This window comes from Canis aureus, chromosome 9 (genome assembly GCF_053574225.1).
Source record: "Canis aureus isolate CA01 chromosome 9, VMU_Caureus_v.1.0, whole genome shotgun sequence".
NCBI classification, from domain to species: domain Eukaryota; kingdom Metazoa; phylum Chordata; class Mammalia; order Carnivora; family Canidae; genus Canis; species Canis aureus.
The window spans coordinates 20,976,911-20,997,778 of NC_135619.1; the positions used below are offsets into that span (position 1 = coordinate 20,976,911).

General features: G+C 36.0%; 1 long non-coding RNA gene and 1 pseudogene across 4 annotated transcripts in view; one reads left to right on the forward strand and one right to left on the reverse strand.

The window, feature by feature from the left end:
- The window catches only part of LOC144320502 (uncharacterized), a 100,248-nt gene that overhangs the window by 78,079 nt on the left and 1,301 nt on the right, over window positions 1-20,868 (forward strand). For 3 of the 4 annotated variants that reach the window (XR_013386119.1, XR_013386117.1, XR_013386118.1), the window contains 2 exons: window positions 12,251-12,359; window positions 20,275-20,373. This is a non-coding gene — a long non-coding RNA (uncharacterized LOC144320502). Of the gene's footprint in view, window positions 1-6,949; window positions 6,982-12,250; window positions 12,360-20,274; window positions 20,374-20,868 lie in introns of those variants that run through there. The other variant, XR_013386120.1, reaches the window with a different exon arrangement.
- Window positions 8,779-10,004, reverse strand: LOC144320500 (heterogeneous nuclear ribonucleoprotein A1-like; annotated as a pseudogene).

Sequence of the window (20,868 nt, forward strand, 5' to 3'; positions counted from 1 at the left end):
TTCTTGATCTATAAGTGTGACTTAGAGCAATGCTTATTAATTTAGTAACAAATATTTATTGAGTTTTTACTTTGTGCCAGCACCTGCTCTGTGTTGGAGTTAAAATGTTGAGGAAGATGTGATCTATTCATGAAATTATAGCCTAGGGAGGAAGCTAGGTATAAAAATACAGTCACAATCTAAAGATAAAGTGGGGGCATTGCTAAGTAATGTAATATCTTAGCCATGTGAGTGTCAACATCAGGATCCTAGTTTACTTTTTGGATTAAGCGTTTCAGGACGTGGATGGAACTGGAGGGTATTATGCTGAGTGAAGTAAGTCAATCGGAGAAGGACAAACTTTATATGTTCTCATTCATTTGGGGAATATAAATAATAGTGAAAGGGAATATAAGGGAAGGGAGAAGAAATGTGTGGGAAATATCAGAAAGGGAGACAGAACATAAAGACTCCTAACTCTGGGAAACGAACTAGGGCTGGTGGAAGGGGAGGAGGGCGGGGGGTGGGAGTGAATGGGTGATGGGCACTGGGGGTTATTCTGTATGTTGGTAAATTGAACACCAATAAAAAATAAATTAAAAATAAAAAAAAGGGTTTCAGGAATCTTCTCAGTAGAAGATGAATACAAGTAGAAGATGAATACAAGGTGGATAAGTGGAAGGGCATGACAAACTAGCAAGTACAGAGGAATAATGTAGTTCAGGGAAATGCAAGAAGTTGATATCTCTGGTGTTTTTGCAAAGATCCACCAGAAACTGTGTGGAAATATAGGAATATAAATCCTTTCATTCCTACCTACATGATATTCCTCATGTCTATTCCCTCTGCTAATTCCCTATTACTAATGTTTATCTCAATGTCTGACCAGGAACATTGCATCTTCCTCTAAATCATTTTACTGCCTTCAGTTTTGATCATCTTGGGTTTATTGTCCATAGTGCTTCCAAGGTGATCTTTCTGTACTCAGCTGTGATCTTGCTCTGTGTTTAAAACACTTCTAAATCTGCCTTCCTGGTGGCAACAGGATAAATATGGATGATACTTGTTGTATGTCATACGAAGCTCTCATGATCTGGTTCCTGTTTGATAAGTTTTTAAAATTTTATGTATACTTATCTTAAATGCAAACATGAAGTTTTGGGGGCAGAGATAAGAATTATTATTCCTTACAGCAATGACTTCACTCATTCTCCACACCCAGTAACTCATAAGTGATACAGTGAGAGCCAGATGTTATCCTGTATTTTGGGGAATGGGAGAGTGTATACTGCAGGAGAGGAATCCTGAAGTTATGAATCTGTGAGTTTATATAGGATACACGCTGCCCCATCATCTCTTGAGGGAGAGAGAAACCTTTACTCTTTAGTTTTTATAGTCCTTTAGAATGTAAAGGACTGGCTTTGAGGCTCAGGATTTCATTCCCCTTAGATAAAGAAACATAGACAACTGTAAAATGTCTGGAGGTCTCTGACTAGTTAGTCAATATTTAGCTTCCAGGATTTATCTTTTAACCTAGTTTCCAATTTTCTTTGGTCAGAAACATGGAAACCGTTTCAATCCAGTTTCACACTCCTCACCTTTCCAGGTTTATCTGTTGCTTCTTTGCTGAAGCACTGTGCTCCATCACTGCTAAACTACTTGTTGTCTGTACTTTGTGGTTTCAGCCCTTATGCCTCTTTTATTTGTTTTAATATTGCCTCATTAATTTTTTGCTCATTATTTCTATCAAGAAAAAATTTATATACAGTAAAATATAGTGAACCTAAGTTTATAAATTGGTAAGTTTTGATAAGTATAAGTACCTGTGTAACACCACCTCAATCAAAATAGAACACATTGCTATCAGAGCAGAAAGGTCCCTTTCTTTTTTTTTTTTTTGTCAATTACCCTATCCTCTTGTAGAAACTATTGTTCTGATACATCACTATTGGTTAGTTTTGCCTGTATTTGAACTTCATATAAGTGAAATCATATACTCTTTTTTGTCTGGCCTCTTTAGTTCAACATAATGTTTTTGATATTCATATGTGTTGAGTGAATCAGCAGCTTATTCTTTATGTGGAGTAGTTTCCATTATATGAAAATTGCTCCGTAAGTTTGTCTTATTCATATATGATGGCATTGGAATATTTCCAGTTTTTGTCTATTATGAATAGAATGGCCATAAACACTCTTATTCAAGAATTTTTTTGTATGGGCCCAACTTTTTGTATTCCTTGTGTCTCCCCCTAGGGGGAGAATTGCTGCTGGATTGTAGACAGAGTATATGCTTTAACTATACAAGAGACTGCCAAATATTTTCCCAAAATGGTGTACCATTATGTTCTATGCATTCTCACCATGCAGTTCTCTCTGACGGGACCCCTTCTGCTTCATGAAGTCTTTCTCATCTTTCAATTCATAGCCTAAGCATCATTTTCTTTGTGAAAGTTTTGAGAGAGTTGATTATACTCATTTAGGCTGCCATCTTGTCTCATTGTTCCCTCTCCATTTCAGCTGTCCCCTACATCCCCAGTCCATGGGAAGCAGGAATCGTGTCATATATATCTCACACACTCATACGTATTAGGGGAAACTACTAATGTTCTATATTATTAGATGTCATTCCATAAAATTCTATGAGCAGTTACCATGCCAAACAGAATAGATGATAAGTTTATAAAAATTTATGACATTTAAATGTCAGTTTTGTTCACTGATTGATGGAGGAATCTGACTGATGAAAGATGTTATGTTGGGGACAAGGACGTTTTGGCTATCAAACCAGCTCTCCAGTCCTCTTTTTGTTCATATAGTGAAAATACAGGGAAAAAGTAGCATAAAGTCACATAGTGTTGAAATAGTTACTGTTGCCTCAACAAGACAAGAAGAAATAAAAAGAATGCATATGGATTATCTAAGATTATAAACATCATTATCCTTTAATTCAAATAGTATAACAATATTATTACTACCATCTTCCCTTTCTTTTAGGCCATTTTTTGAATTGTATCTTATTTTTAATCTATCAAAGGATCATGACGTTTTCTATCTCCTATAAAGATGATCTAACCACAGAGCTTCCACTAAGTAGTGGATGTTGTGTAGGTTGTGAAGCAAGATGAGAAATAATATTGAAATGACATGTCTGCCAAGCAATAGATAACAGAAAATGCATTTATTCTAACTTTTTCATGTGCCTCTAAAAAAAGGGGGGTACTTCACAACAAGAAGCTATTTTAATAGTTCATTTGAAATCTGTTGAGGTTTCCTCTCCTCCTCCACAATTCCCAGGTAGGGGAGAAGAGTTATTATTACTTACTAGTCAGTAAGGTTGACATTTAATGAGAAAGCAGTTCTGAAAAGTGGATAGGTTTTAAAAATCTCAGCATGGATAAGTAGAAATATTAAAGGCAACAGCTGCCTATAAATGATTGTTGTTAGCTTCAATTTACATAGTAAAAAGCACAGAAAACTAAGATTTCTTCATTCTTAGCATTTTAATGATCAAACTATAAGACAATACGACACTTTAAGTTGGTGACTTTTAAATTTTATTTTTCAGGAATGCACTAGAGGCAGATGAGTAAGCTCATGTGCTACCAAAAACACCATGGGAAAATGTTTATGCAGCACCATTCTTAGCTAATGTGCCAGTTCTTCTCAGAATACACAGTCAGGTGTTATTTCTCTGAGTTTCACAAACAGAGATTGCTTAAAGGGCTCATGGAATACTATATGTTCATTTTTCAAATGAACTAGAGGAAAGTGATGACTTGGGACTTAATTTACCAATATAGTGTATGTGGTCTGTATTTACTGAGTGCTTTCTGTGTTCAAAATGCTATGGAAGAAAACATTGAAGATATGCCCTAGTTTTGGTGAAATTTTAGATTTCAATTGTTTTGGAAAAATTGAATGGCACATGTACCTATCAACATAAATATTTTGAATGCATATTTCCACAAAGCAGTCTTATGTGAATCCTGAAATAACTCGAAAGAAAGTCTTTGTGATTATATTCTGAGCTTAACCCACTTTAAAAATGAAACCTGTTTAAAAGCTGGAAACCTTCTTCAGCTCTCAGATTTTTATTTTGGGTCACTGTTAGAGTGTAGATATATATTTTTTAAATTAAAAAAATAAAGGATTTGGAGGGAAGATGGCAGAGTAGGAGGATCTTAAACTGACCTCATCCCACAACTAGATAATATCCACATCTGTGCAGATGACCCAGAAAATGACTTGAAGATTGGAAGAGCAGATTCTTCACAGCTAAATGTAGAGAAGAAGCCTCATTGAAGAGGGTAGGAAGGGCAGAGATGAAGTTGTGTGCCAAATGGACCCACAGGACTCTAAGTGGGTGAGAGGGACACTGCATGCACAGAGAGGGGAGAGGACCAAGACCTTCACACCCAGGTACCCTAGGCACTGCAGACCCACATGGGGAAGATGAACCCCCATAAAATTTAGCTTTGAAAAAATTGTTTGACTTTGGCCTAACAATCAGTGGAACTTAATACCTGGAACTTTCATCAGTGGGCTTAGCTCTGGGAGCCAGGAGGGAAGAGACCTCACCCCAAAGAGACAGCACAACAAACAGCCTGCAGATATATAGCATAGAAGCAACAATTTGAAAAACGTCCGGGGGTATACTGGAAGGAGATTTATTTACAAATCTGAGTATGTGCTGAAGGGCAGGAATCTTTGGGGGACTTCTCCAAAAACAAAAGAGCTAGTGAGTGCCATTTCCCCTCCTGGCCACCCAGCCTAGATACATTGGTACCTGCTAGAAGCAGCAAAACATGAATACTCTTGACCCAGCTTTTTAACAGCTACCCCCTTGACCCTCCCCCATGTTCTCCTCTAGACATGCTCCATGTAATATGTCCTTGGCCTGAATTCATCCAAAGTGCTAGCAGCTCTGATAGGGTCAGCATAAATCCAGAGTGACTCCTGCCCTGGGGAGAGGGGAAGATAACCACACACACCAGTAAACCGTGGTGGCATCAGCAGTGGGCTGGCATCAGACATCTGGTGTGACTGCAAGCCCTGCCCACCAATAAAAGCTTCTCAAGGGACAGCAGAGGGAATGCACCCTGCAAGTTCCTGCAACTGTATCTTTGCTGACGTTGATTCAGCTCAAGCCCAGGGAGGCTCCAGACTGGCCCATTAACAACACAGGGACCAAACCCTGTCCACAACAGGCAAAGAGAGCTATTGCAGATGACTAGATTAAAGGCAAACATGGCTCAGCTACAGTAGTAGGGTACATGCAACCCACATAGGAGACACCCCTGAAATGCCAGGTTCTGGTGAACAGGGGACATTGCACAGCAAGGCACAACAGGACCTCTTCTTCATAAGGACACTACTTTCAAGAGCAGGAGATATGGTTGACTTTTCTAACACATAGAAACAGATGCAGAGAGACAAAATGAGACAGGACAATGTCCTAAATGAAAGAAAATGACAAAACCACAGCAAGAGACTTAAGTGAAACAGATATAAGTAATATAACTGATAGAGAATTTAAAGTAATCATAAAGATACTCACTGGACTTGAACAAAGAATGGAGGACTTCAGTAGAACCCTTAGAGATAGAAAACAAAAAAATGAACCAATCAGAGATGAAGAACTCAATAACTGAAATTAAAAATATGCTTGATGGAATCAACAGTAAGCTAGAGGAAGCAGAAGAGTGCATCAGTGACCTGGAGGACAGAATAAAGAAAGATATCAGTGGAACAGGAGACAGAAAAAAAGAAAAAGTAGTCTAAGGGAACTCAGTGACACCAATTGTAATAACATTCACATTATAGAGATTCTAGAAGAAGAGGGAGAAAAGGGGCAGAAGATCTATTTGAAGAAATATTAGCTAAAAACTTCCTATATCTGATGATAGAAATAGAAGTCCAGATCCAGGAAGCACAGAGAACTCCCAACAAAATTCACACAAAGACAAATAGAACTTAAAATGACAAAAGGTAGTGATAGAGAATTTTAAAAGCAGCAAGAGAATAGAAAACAGATAAGAGAAACCCTATATAGCTATCAATAGAAACCCCTACAAGATATCAGCTGATTTTTCAGTAGAAATTTACTAGGCCAGAGGAGTGTGGTATGATATATTCAAAATACTGAAAGAAAAAAAGAACTGCAGCCAAGGATACTCTACTCAGCATGGCTATCATTCAGAATATGAGGATAGGGAGAGTTTCCCAGAAAACAAAAGTTAAAGGAATTCATGACTAAACCAGCCCTATAAGAAATGTTAAGGGGGTCTCTTTGAGTGGAAAAGAATGACAATAAGTAGGAGTAAGAAAAGTATGAAGCACAAAAGCAGCAAAATTAAGTATATCTATAAAAATCACTCAAAGGATTCACAAAATAAAAAGATACAATGTATGACACTCTATGCCTAAACATGGTAGAGGGAGAGGAGTAAAGACTGGGTTCAAACTGAGTGACTGTCAACTTAATATGGATCGCTACATGCATAAGATGTTGTATATAAACCCAATAGTAACCAGAAATCAAAAACCAGTAATAGATACACAAAAAATAAAAAGCAAGGATCCAAGCATATCACTGAAGAAAGCTAGCAAACCATGAATGAAGAGAGCAAGAGAAGAAAGGAGCAGAGAACTTCAAAAACAACCACAGAACACATAACAAAATGGCAATAAGTGCATATCTATCATTAATGATAGATCAAATGGACTAAATGCTCCAATCAAAAAACACTAGGTGATAAAATTTAATTTTATTTTTTGTTTTCTCCTTCAATTAGTATGTAACTTGTATATTCTACATCTATTAATTTAAGGTTACCTTTGTAATTTTGTCATACACACCCAACAAATTTTAAAGTTAATGTCTAAAACTTTCTTCCAAATGATATAGACTTTAGAACCTATTAATTTTGAGCACTCACCTTCCAAATAATGTCATTGTTGTCTTGCATTTTAGCCTGATCTTTTAATGTAAAAATTATTACTGTAAGTATATAGAGAGTTCTGATAACCTCTTCAAAATTATATCCTATCTTGTAGAGTATCTCAATTTGTGCCTTCAAAGTTACTTTACACAGTGTGCATTTAAAATTACCTAGTATTTCCCAATTTGTTTGTTCTTCTCTTCTTGTATCTCAGACCCTCCCTCAGGGATTTTTGTTCTTCCTGACATTTATCCCTTTAAGAAATTCCTATAGTGAAGATCTATTTTTTAGAATTGCTAATACCTTATATTGGATAGAAAAGAATGGATGTGTTGGCATAGTGAGTAGTGAACAAAGGTTGTATAGTTTGAATATTGCATGCTGCTTCAGTGTATTCAAATTTTCTGGCAATTCTAAGAGTTCTTATATAGTTGAATATTTTTTATTTAAAAATTATAGGATATTTTATTTTCTTTTTACTCAAAAACACATATTTACAAAGATACTTGCAAATTAATTTTCTCAAATCAATGCCACTGAAGTATTTTACAGCTTTTGAAGATGTAGCATATTCATACTAAATTATTACTGAAATATTAAAGCTTTGACGTTCACTTTTTTGTCAGTAAATAGCATGCTAAATTAACAAGTTAATTTTATTAATGTTAATATAAAGTGCTATAAATTTATTAAATTAATTATTTAAAAAGCAATGCCATGCTTGAAAAGGCTGGGCATTTCATAACTCTTTTCAATAATGTTTTATATTAAAAGTGACTCTAATTATATTTAACTGCTGACAAAGCTGTTGAAAAAACTGACACTATATTAAATAGTTTTAATGCTTTTTTAGCTTAGTGTTTTTCTTTTGATTTGGAAAGAGTTGTTACAAAAGAGATCCGATAATAATAGGTTAATACTGAGGCATTTACTAACCTCTTGGGATTCTTTTATGGTCTGTGAGGTAGTTTCTAGTACATAAATTAACAGTAAACTCCATGCCAGGAAATACTAGCACACACTTGCTTTCTTTTAAACTGTTTTAAAGAATGTGCTTATTGTTTACCTGACTTTTTGAAAATACAGTCTATGGAATAGGGAATCCTTGAGGGATGCTATATGAAGATATTCACTGATACTTTATGAAAGATTTGAAAGTTAGGGGTTTAATTTTATTTCTTCTTAAACCTAGAGTTTAAAAGTAATTTAAGAACTAAATAAAAGCCTCTATAGGGACCTTTCAGCTTCTGGGCTTACCAATAACATTTTGAAAAATCCCATTACTATTAAGCACTGCAGTTTTTCATTAGATCTCCATAGCTTTTTTTCTCTTTTTTCTGACACTTTGTAAGTAACAGATCTGTACATTGGAACATAGCACTTTACTATGGCTTAATATTAATTGTCTTTCTTAGCATAGCCAAATAGCATTTAAAACAATGCTTTGAGGAATATTAACATGAAGAACAGCTTTTTCAGTCATGCAGAGAAATGATTTTGAAGTGACATTAATTTTCACATAAAATTCTGTTGGGAAACCTTATAATGGTTCATTTTTTTTTTCTTTTTTAGGAAAAAGACTTCCAAGCTATAATTTTTGACATTCTTTAGAGGCACTCATGCTTTTAGCTTGAGCCACATAAGTCAAAATAACTTGGTATTTTAGAGCCTTAAAGTTTAATATCAATAGTTTTAAATAATCCTCTTCCTGAAAACTATGTTGAATATTTCTATTTCTTTTTTTTTTTTTTTTTTTCAGCGTCATGATCAGACTATTACATTTACCAATCAACAGCATGGGTGCAAAAAAAAAAATCTACATTAAAACCCTTTGTTGGAATGCTTTACACTTTCCACAGAACAGAAACTAAAATAACCTGTTGTACAATTAGTCACAAATACAGTCCTCGAGTTTTTTGCCCATACACATGAGTATTGTCTAAAACATGTCTTCTTTGTAGCAGCTAGGCCCTGCCACCACTGTGCTTGGCTGAGTTCACAAATCTGTTGTAACCTGTAGCTTCCCTGTCACTTCTCTGGCTCTCCTCTCCTGCTAAGCTTTGTTTCCTGGCAGTAATTAAAACCTTCTGCCACTGCCATAGCTGCTGCTGCTGCTGCTGGAACCGCCATAGCCACCTTGGTTTCGTGGTTTGGCAAAGTATTGGCCTCCACCACCATAGGGGCCAGAGCTTCTGCCTCCAAAATTTCCTCCTTTCATGGGTCCAAAATTTGAGGATTGATTGTTGTAATTGCCAAAATCGTTATAGCTTCCGCCACCTCCAAAGTTGCTTCCGTCATTACCAAATCCGTTATAGCCATCCCCACTGCCACCGCATCCACCACCACCTCGACTGCCACCGAAGCCACCTCGACCACTGAAGTTCCCTCCACGACCAAAGTTGTCATTCCCACCAAAACCACCTCCACGACCACCACCAAAGTTTCCAGAACCACTTCGGCCTGTTTGGCTGGACGAAGCACTAGCCATCTCTTGCTTCGATAGGGCTTTCCTTACTTCACAGTTGTGGCCATTCACAGTGTGGTATTTTTGAATGACAATCTTGTCTACAGAGTCGTGGTCATCAAAGGTCACAAAAGCGAAACCTCTCTTTTTCCCACTGCCTCGGTCAGTCATGATCTCAATCACTTCGATTTTCCCATACTGTTCAAAATAATCTCTTAGATGATGTTCTTCAGTGTCTTCTTTAATGCCACCGACAAAAATCTTTTTCACAGTTAAGTGGGCACCGGGTCTTTGAGAATCTTCTCGGGAGACAGCCCTCTTTGGTTCCACGACTCTTCCGTCCACCTTGTGCGCCGGGCGTTCGTGGCCGCGTCCACCTCCTCCACGGTGGCGTTCGTGACGAACCCAAAGCCTCTGGAGCGCTTGGTGTTGGGGTCTCTCATTACCACACAGTCCGGAAGCGTCCCCCATTGCTCAAAATGGCTCCTCAGACTCTCATCGGTCGTTTCGAAGCTCAAACCTCCGATGAAGAGCGTCCGCAGCTGCTCGGGCTCTTTGGGAGACTCTGACTTAGACATGGCGGCGGTGGGAGGGGAGACTTTAACGATGCTTACTCGGCGGCGTCCAGGGGCAGAAAACGAATATTTCTATTTCTTTTATCATTATCTGCCTTGTGGCAGTCTCTTAAAGAAAGACTTATTTTTATTTTTTATTTTTTTTAAAGAGACTTTGATAAACACAACTTTTCACATCCATTTTAATCTCTTGCATCTGTGGATTTCATAATTGATTGTATTTTCAATTCATTTCAAATTAAATTTTATTTTTAAAATGTCCTTTATATTTTGAAAGAAGTTCGTAGTTACTTTTTTATTTATAGTTACTTTTTTAAAAGTTATTTTGAGTTGCCAAACTAACTGAGCCAATAGGTTATTATGAGAGAAATTTTTCCGTGTATTTTTTCCTCTCTTTTGCATGTAGGACTCAAGAAAGTCAAAACATCAAAGTATGTTTGACATTTTTTTAGGGATCTTATATGGCTTTCTTTTTCTAGAACTTCTGTCAACATCCAAGTGGGTGGTACTCTCCTCTCACATTACCTTCTTACTGGTAGGATTTGCTTATATTTCCTTTACAATAGTTGACCTAAAACAACAATGACTTTTTTACTTCTGGGATGGCTGGATGTTTGTTCCATGTGATATCGATCAGGATTCCCCCTATGGGTTTGTTTACTTGGCAGATGGTCTAGCCTGCAAGGTCCAAGAAGGCCTCTGTCACATGTCTGGGACCTCAGTATTGACTGTTGTTTGGATGACTGTGACACTTACCATGTGGCCTCTCTGTCCAGGTGGTATCTATTGAATTCCAGGTTTCTATTGGTTGAAGCAAGTCAATGGAGTCAGTCAAGGTGATGGAAATAGACTCCATCTCTGGATGAAAGAACAGCAAGTGAAATTTTAGTGTATTCTAGATACAAGTCCCTCATCAGATCTATTATTTATAATTTTTTAGGTGGGAGTGGGGGGAGGACAATGGTTTCTTAGATATGCCAGCAAAAGCACAAGCAGCAGAAGAAAAGTATATTAGGCTTTATCAAGTTAAAAATTTTTATGCATCAAAGGGCACTATCAAGAGAGTGCAAAGGCAGGATGGGAGAAAATATTTGCAAATCATATATCTGATAAGGGACTTTTGATCTAGAACGTATAAAGAACTCTTATAACTTAACAAAAGAAAAAAAACAACTTAACAAAAGACAAACAACTCAATTAAAAAATGGACAAATTTTAGATACACATTCTCCAAGGATAATACACAAATGACCACTAGCATATGAGAAGATGCTCAACATCATTAGTCATTAGGGAAAATACAAATCAAAAGCACAATAGGATACTACTTCATACCACATAACAACTGTTGGTGAAGATAGGAAAAATTGGAACCCTCATGTATTACTAGTGCAAATGTAAAATGGTGCATCTGCTATGGAAAACAGTTTGACAGTTCCATAAAAAGTTAAAAATAGAATTTACCATATGACCCAGCAATTCCACTTTTAGTTATATACCTAACGGAATTGAAAGCAGGTGGAGAAACAAAAGCCTGTATACAAATGTTCATAGCAAAAGCTATGTTTACAAGAGCCAAAAGGAGGAAACAATCCAAATATCCTTCAACTGATTAATGGATAAACAAAATGTGATATATCCATAAAATAGAACATTATTCAGCCTTAAATAATGGTACATGCTACAACGTGGATGAAACTTGAAAACATTATGCTAAGTAAAAGAGGCCAGTTACAGAAGACCACATGTTGCATAGTTTCATTTATATGAACTATCCAGAATATACAAAATTAGACAGAAAGCAGGTTAGTGATTGCCAGGGACGGAGGAGGAGGAGAAATGGGAAATGACTGCTTAATGTGTATGAGGTTTATTTTTTGGGGAAGGGAGGTATAATGGAAATGATCTGGAACTTGAAGTGGTAATAATTGTCCAACATTGTGATATTACTGAATTTCATTAAATTGTACACTTTGATATGGTGAATTTTATGTTACATATATTTTACTACAATAAGAAAAGCAGTTGTGCAATTGGATTTGCTTGCTCTTGTGCTGTATTCATAAAATAATGCTCAGGCTAGCATTGGGAAGATAGGTAGAAAGAATCAAGTCACCCCAGTTGTCCAAGACAAAACAATCCTAAATCACCAGGCAACTATCCATTTCTTAGCATATAAGAATGCTGGGCTAAGATTGTCAGAGCCATCTTACCTTCCCCTAGCTGACTCAATGGGTCAGCAATAAATGTTTACAGTTTTATCCTTCTGAAGTTTTTTTTATTTGTTTCAGAATTATTATGACAATTTGAATGTAGGATCTAATACTATTTATTATTAAAAGAAATCCGGCCTTCTTGGAGAAATGGCTGGTTTGAAGACTGGGGCAAAGATGGTAACAGGTGAGCCTTGGACATATAAGAAAGCAAGGAACCTTTTAAGGAATAATGAGATTGTCTTAAAAGGACATAAAGTTCTAGAAATGGATAGTGGTGAAGGTTGTACATCAGTATGAATGCACTTAATGCCACTTAATTGTACACTTAAAAATGATTAGGAGTACCTGAGTGGCTCAGTTAGTTAAGTGTCTGCCTTTGGCTCAGGTCATGATCCCAGAGTCCTGGTACAGACCCATGTCAAGCTCCCTGTTCAGTGGGGAATCTGCTTCTCCCACTGCCCCTCCCCCCTCTGCTCATGCTCTCACTTTCTCTCTCTCAAATAAATAGAATCTTTAAAATAATTTTTAAAAATAAAAATGATTAAAATGGTAAATTTTATGTTATATATATTTTACCACAATTGTTAAAAGAAAGACCCAAGAGCCAGGCTGAAGGGATTCCTACTGGTCAAAGTTATGTTAATATGAGCATTAAATTTCAGCCTCAAAAAGAACAATGATTGTAGTTTACTTGAAACACATCAAATATGTGAAAAGCTTGAGTTTATAATGGTGTTAGAAATAAAAACTCCCCAAATTAGAAAAAAACTTATTTTTACTTACTGAGGTGTCTATTAAACTGACATAAGAACAACACAATATCCTGGATTCAAATTGTTTAGTAAAACCAGCTGTAAATGTAATTTGGGGGGACAGTTAGGGAATTGGGAGAAAAAATATAACCTAATGGTAGGGATTGCTAATTGACTTCCAGTAGTTATTCTCTCTTTGCTCTATTTAGAAACAGAGCTCTCTGTTTTAGCTACAATTGGACTACCCAAATAGAAACTACATTTTCCAGTCTTCGTATGGCTGAGAATGACCTCTCATTATATATTCTGGTTAAAGGGTTACGAGCAAATATTACATAAGAGGTATTTCTATCTTATTTGAATCACTTGATTTAGGGTTTCTGTGAAGCCTCAGTTTAACCTATTTCCTAATGAAGCACAAACCCTACTTGACATTTGGGCTATTGAAGCATATCATGCATACATATATCCAGATGCAATAAGTAAGAAATAATAAAAGACAACATAGTATAAGAGAGCTAAAGGAAAATAAGTTTTACTTAAGACATTCAAGACTTTAAAAAGCTAAAGTAACTGTGTTAATATATTTTCTTACTAGTGTGGAAAAGAGATATAAAGAGTTTTTTTTAAATAAAGATTTTATTTATTATTTGACAGAGAGAGAGAACAAGCAGGGGAAGTGGCAGGCAGAGAGAGAAGCAGACCTCTCACTGAGCAGGGAACCTGATGTGGGACTCGATCTTTTGACCCTGGAATCATAACTTGAGTCGAAGACAGATGCTTAACCAACTAAGCCACACAGGGGCCCCAAAATATACCAGTTTTAAGGAAAGATATACTTTTTGTGATCCTGAACTCTGAGAAGAGTTTATTAAGGATTTTTAAATAGTTGTTGAAATGTCTGTATAGAAAATGTCTATACAGAACGTAAAGACTGCTAACTCTGGGAAACGAACTAGGGGTGGTAGAAGGGGAGGAGGGTGGGGGGTGGGAGTGAATGGGTGACGGGCACTGGGTGTTATTCTGTATGTTAGTAAATTGAACACCAATAAAAAAAAAAAAGGAAATGTCTATATCAAAACTATATCTTTAATATAAATTTTATGGAAATGAATTTTGTATAAAGAATTTATTATATCTTTTTAAATTCATAATATGCCTTTGGTGGATAGCTTTCTGATGAACTGTCTTAATGCAGGATAATACAAGCTTTTTAACCACCAGGAGGAGGAAATATTTCTTAGATCAGTGTTTCTAACTGGTTTCTCTACATGGTAGGCCAGAGGAGGGGCTCTACAAATGTTTGACTTGAATTTGGCTTAAATATTTTGAAAAATGTTTTAAAGACTGTTAAAAAACAAGTGCTATAAAAATTTTCCTGCCATCTCTGTTTTAGTGAAGAGAATTCTGACAGTGTAGAGTGAGCTATTACAAACTATGATTTGAGATTAATTTCCTATGTGATTTAAGATTGTTTCAATATTGTGTAACCAAAACAAAATGCAAAAACAAATTGAATCCTGAGGCCAGTGTAGCTACAACTAACAAGTATAACTACCAATTTAAAATCTTTGGGATTCGACAGGACAAATTAGTTTTATATAAATTTGAACCAAACTAACTTTATACACATAAAAAGCTACTTTATATATTAGAGTTGAATGCAGCATTTTATTTGACAGAGGGTTACATTGCTAAAATAATACTCAAAATCTACTTAGATTTTCCCTGTAGAATATCAGTAGTTTCCACTAGGCTTTGGACAAGAACCACTGGACAGATAATTCCCCATTGAGATGGATAGTCAGTGTCTGACAGGAAGACACTCTGCTGTTGACTGAAGGAAGATCAATATGTTCTAGATGCCAGGAGCATAGACAGTGAAGATGCTGATAGGAGCCTAATTTGTATTCCAGGTTTAGTGAGTGCCATCCAACTTTGCCTGTACTTGGGCGCTGGAGGCAGGACAACAATCTTCTTGACATTAGCTCTGTATCTATTCAGTTGCTTAACAGAACCTCGATTAAGGCTGAGAATTTTATACCTTAAAGATAGAAGAATATCCTTGCTTGGATACTTTTGAGAGAACAGATGATTAAACACACATATTTATCACTGCAAAACTTTAACATTGATCAATAAATAACTTTTTTTTGGTGGGATTGTATCTTGATTTTTCCTTTAAAAGTATGTCTGTGCAGACTAGCAGTATTACCATAACCTAGGAGGTTACTAGAAATGCAGAATTTCAGGCATCACCTTAGACCTATTGATCAGAATTTATATTTTAAAAAGATTCCTGGGTGATTCATAAGCATATTAAAATTTGAGAACCACTGCATTAGATGTTAGTAGCCAAAGAAAGTCTGAGACAATTCATTGAGTTAATTGGTTGAATAGAAATTTCTAAAATATCTATTTGGATGACCCAATTCACAATTTTGGTTTTATTATCAATGTTTGAGTACTTTCTCATCAATATCTGCCTAATAGTAAAAGCTAGTTTTATAAATGAATCACTACTCCAAAACAAATACTGTGACTGTTGGAAGAAATTATCTTCCATTTTCTCAGGCTTCCATGAGTCTCATTCAGTGCTTAAAATTTCAAGAAGTCTGGTCTATCAATTTGGTTTTAACTTTTATTTTCCTATTTTTATTTTTTACTCATGTGTTAATTTACTTATTTTCTTTAAATTTTTCCTCCAATTTTAATTTTTTATCCAGGTGCTGATTTCCATATTGGACCTTTACAAGGTTTTAGAATGATCTTTTGACATGGAAAGGAAATAGAGATATGAAATGACTTTAAAAATATTCAGAAAATACTAAAATTTTTGACACTTATGCTTTTGCCAGTATGCCAAATCTACTCCAAAAGCTTCACTAACTACAAGCCAAGATGACAAAATTGAAATCTGTGACAGTTTTCAAACAAGCATTCACTTAAAAAACTTCCCAATTTTTTTTTTTGCCCATAAATTATAATTTACAAAGTAAAGTTTTGAAAATCTTAGCTATGGTTGTAAGTTGCTTTTTCCAGGTGATTTTAGAAGATGGTATTTCCAGAATCTTAGCTTTTCTGTATCCAAGAACATAATCAATTACAGAATTTGATTATTGGAGTTTTCAAAATTTCAGTCACATTTCGTGTACCTCGCTCTGAATTGTGTGTGGCATTGGAATGTCAGCCAATATTCTTGCCAATATTCTTGACATATCCTTGATGATGTTCAGTTTGCTAATAATTTTGATCCATCAATCATTTACATCTCATGTCATTAAAATGAAAAGTTTTCAAAATACTTTAAAATATCTTACTTAGTCTTCAGTGTAATTCTGTGTGGTAGCTTTTATTTCATTTACTCATTTAATTAAAAAAAAGATTTATATTTATTTTAGAGAGAGGGAGAGAACATGAGTGAGAGGGGCTGAGAAAAGGAGAGTGAGAATCTCAAGCCAACTCTGCTAAGGGTGGAGCCTGACAACGTGGGGCTGGATCTCACTACCATGAGGTGGCTCAGCAGTTTAGCGCCACCTTCAGCCCAGGGTGTGATCCTGGAGACCTGGGATCAAGTCCCACGTGGGGCTCCCTGCATGGAGCCTGCTTCTCCCTCTGCCTGTGTCTCTACCTCTCTGTGTCTCTCATGAATAAATAAATAAAATCTTTAAATTAAAAAAAATTAATTATAATTTGCCTTTCAATTTAATCACTGTAAGATCTTAAAATAAGTAGAATGTGAATAACCCATTATGATTTTTTTAATGGATTCCTACCTGAAGAAGAATGATATAGCACTCATTTCAGATTTATTACTACTTTAAAGATCAAGTTTCCCCCTAGTTACAGGGAAATTCAGGAAAATAGACAATAAATAATAGCTATATGTAGCACTTGAAAGGCTTTATTAATAAGTGATGTCAAACCATCTAATGCTTTTCCTCAGAGTTATTATTCATCAACACTTTATGGATATCTACTTGTTACGCTGCTTCTAAACTATGGATAAGATTCTCATGTTCAGGGAAATATTTTCTTTATTGAACTTATTTTAAGGATAAGCTCAATTTAGTTATCAATTTCATGTGAGACTTGAGCTTTGAAATTTATATTTATTGTAAAATAATCACCTCTCTGGTTTCTAACTGACCTTTTGCTTTTTTAGTATTGCTCATTTCTTTTCATTGCAGACTTACTCTTAGATACTGGTTAGTATCTAAGCTAATTGTTTATCACAAGTTGATTTGGGTTCGTCTTAATTATGGTACTTGTTTGCAGTTCAAGAACTATACAGACTATATTCTAAGGGTCTAATACTAGTTTTCTTCCCTTGGGATGTTAACCAACATTTATAATTTTTATTCGTTCTCAAATAAATGGCCTCTGCATTTAGGATTATTTTTGGCCTAGACTTTGCACCTTCTCTGTTTGCCTTCAGGATATCTCCAGTTAAACGTCCTACTCTCAACTGAGGTTTTGTAGGTTGAAAATAGGTAACTTCTTCCTAACTTATTAGGTAATGTTTCTAACTGCCCAGAATCAACTTTGATGTGATTATGCACTACTTTTCTTCTTTAGCATCCATCATTCAGTTAGTTACTGACTCTGTGGACTGAATGTTTATGTTTCCCCCAAATTAATGTGTTAGAGCCCTAATTCCCAATATGGTGGTATTTGGAGATAGGGCCTTTGGAAGATAATTAGGTCATGAGGATTGAGCACTTGAGAATGAGATTAGTGCCTTTATAAGAAGAGGACCAGAGAGATAATTTCTCAGCCATGTGAGGATATAGGAAGAAGGAGACTATGGATAAGCCAGGAAGTGGGGTCTCACCAGAACCTGACCATGGACCCTGATTTTGGACTTCCAGCCTTCAGAACTGTGAGAAATAAATGTTTGTTATTTAAGCCACTCTGTCTATAATATTTTATTATAGCAGCCATAACTGACTAAAAACACCAAACCTTGGAGTCATGGGCTAAATTGTGTTCCCTTTTCAAGTTCATATATTGAAGTCTTAACTCCGTGTACTGTAGAATATGGTTATATTTGAAGATAGACTCCTTAAGAGGCAATTAAGTTTAAATGAGGTCATTAGGGTGGGCCCTAATCTGACTAGTGTCTTATAAGAAGAGAAAATTAGGACACAAGTGCATACAGCGGGATATCCATGTGAAGACACAGGGAGAAGATGGCCATCTACATACAACCAAGGAGAGGCCCTCAGAATAAGTTAACCCTGCTTATACCTTGATCTTGGGCTTCTATGCTCTGTAACTGTGAGGAAATACATTTCTGTTGTTTAAACCATCCAGTCTGTGTATTTTGTTATGGCAGTCCTAGTAAACTAGTACACTTTGGCAATTCTCAGCAATGCCTCTTGAATTTTGGCCAGTTGAAGAATACATGTTGTTTCCTTATTGGAAACATCATATATATATATATATTTGTCCTTTATTTCTCAACTTAGAAGTAACTTCCTTAAGGAGGCATGCCCTTATGTCCATATTTTGCACTTAGTACTTGTCCTGCCTACAGCACTTTTCAAAAAAAAAATATTGTGCAATGCAAACTTTATTTTTATTGTTTTATTTTGAGTTTTTATTTAAATTCTGGATGGTTAACATGTAGTGTAATATTGATTTCAGGAGCCAAAAAGAATATTGGTTTTGGGAGTAGAATTTAGTGATTCATCACTTACATATAACATCCAGTGCTCATTACAAGTGTCTTCCTTAAAACCCATCATCCATTTAGCCCATCTTCCCACCCAGTTCTCCTCCAGCAACCCTGTTTGTTCTCCATATTTAAGAGTCTCTTATGGTTTGCCTCCCTCTCTCTCTTTCTCATTTCTCCCCCTTCCCCTATACTCATATACTTTGTATCTTAAATTGCACATAGGAGTGAAATCATATGGCATTTGTCTTTCTCTGACTGACTTATTTGGCTTAGCATAATAGACTCTAGCTCCATCCACATCATTGCAAATGGCAAGATTTCATTCTTTTTTTCTTTAAGGATTATTTATACAAGAGAGAAAGACAAAGAGAACAGGAGGAGGGGCAGAAGGAAAGGGAGACAAGCAAACTCCTTGCTGATCTGGGAGCCTGAAGATCAGGGCTTGATCCCAGGACCCTGAAATTATGACCTGTGTCAAAATGAAGAGTCAAATGCTTATCTAGCTGAGTCACCCAGGTGCCCTAAGACTTCATTCTTTTTCATGACTGAGTAATATTCCATTGTATGTATATACCACATCCTCAATATCCATTTATCAGTTGATGGACAATTGGGCTCTTTCCATGATTTGGCTATTGTTAATAATGGTGCTATAAACATGGGGGTACATGTGCCCCTTCAAATAACCAACTACAACATTTTATTATACTATGTTATAGTTACACATTTTACTACTTTTCTCCCCCACCTGATGAATTGTAAATGCTTAAGGTCAGGAACTAATTCCTGAATGTTATTATATCTTACCACCTAGCATAGTGCCTGGCACAAAGAATGCGCTCAAAAAATATTTATCAATAAATTACTTTGTATTTTGCTGTAGTAACAAGCAATCCCCAAATATCAATTTCTTAAAACAACAGAATGTCTTGCTTATAATACTTGTTCATTGTAGTTCTTCTGGAGGATTTGTTCTCTGTCCTGGATTGAGGCTAATGGAGTAGCCACTGTTTAGAGTATTGTCTGTCACTGTGGCAGAGGGGAAGGAAGAACTTCGTGATCCTGCAGTGGTTAATAAATCTTCACAGATAGCACTTCTCTTCACATTTCATTCATCAGAGCAAGTTCTGGGTCACATATGATGTCAGTGTGGGGAAGGAATTACAATCCTACCATATGCCAGATAGAGAAAAAGCCAGAGATATTTGTGAATTGCACAAGTGTACCAAAAACTTCTAGATTGGCACATGCTATGTTATTTTATTTATGATTTTGTCTTTTTATTTTAATGTTTTTCTGCTATCTCTACCTTCGTGTCCATGAATTTTACTAAAATATTAAATTTGAATGTATATTTTTATCATATTTAATCTGGATCTTATGATCCATCAGAAACTGTTCCAGTTTTTCTTTTATATTTTGAATCTCTTATCTTCTGGAGGACTATATAATCTAGTTCTTAGAGCATATGATCTTACTTTAGTTCCATATTTTGTGCACCATGCTCATGGATAGAACATTATAACTTTTTTGTTTCTCAGTTTCCTTATCTGTAAAATGATATTCTATCTCAACTTCCTTCTAGCTCTTTAATTCACATATATGTTAAGTATATACTATTAGTGACTATGCTATTTTTTAAAAGACTTATTTATTTACTTATTCAGAAGAGACACAGAGAGAGAGGCAGAGACGTACGCAGAGGGAGAAGCAGGCCCTATGTGAAACTCAATCCCAGGACCCCAGGATCACGACCTGAGCCAAAGGTAGATGCTCAATCACTGAGCCACCCAGGTGCCCAGTAATTATGTTATTGATGGATTTATTCTTTATTTGGTTGTTGTAGAAGTTCAGGGTTGTTGGTTTATTAGTAGTAATTACTTCATTATTTTGGTGTAAACTTTATACAGGACGGTTTCCTGTGTATAATCTCAATTATAGACTGTTTTCTTCTGTCAAAACATAGTTTCTCTCCATGTAGATGACTGATGTTACTGATCAAAGACACTTGAGCATATCCTGGACTGTATTTGCTTTTTTTAAAAAAGATTTTATCCATTTATTTATTCAGAGAGAGAGACCATGAGTGGGAGGAGGGCGGAAGGGCAGAGGGGGAGGGAGAGAGAGAGAGAATCTCAAGCAGACTCTCTGCTGAGTGTGGAGCCTGGTGGGGCTCCATCCCACGACCCTGAGATCATGACCTGAGCTGAAACCAAGAGTCCGGTGCCCAACCAACGGAGCCACTCAGGTGCCCCATATCA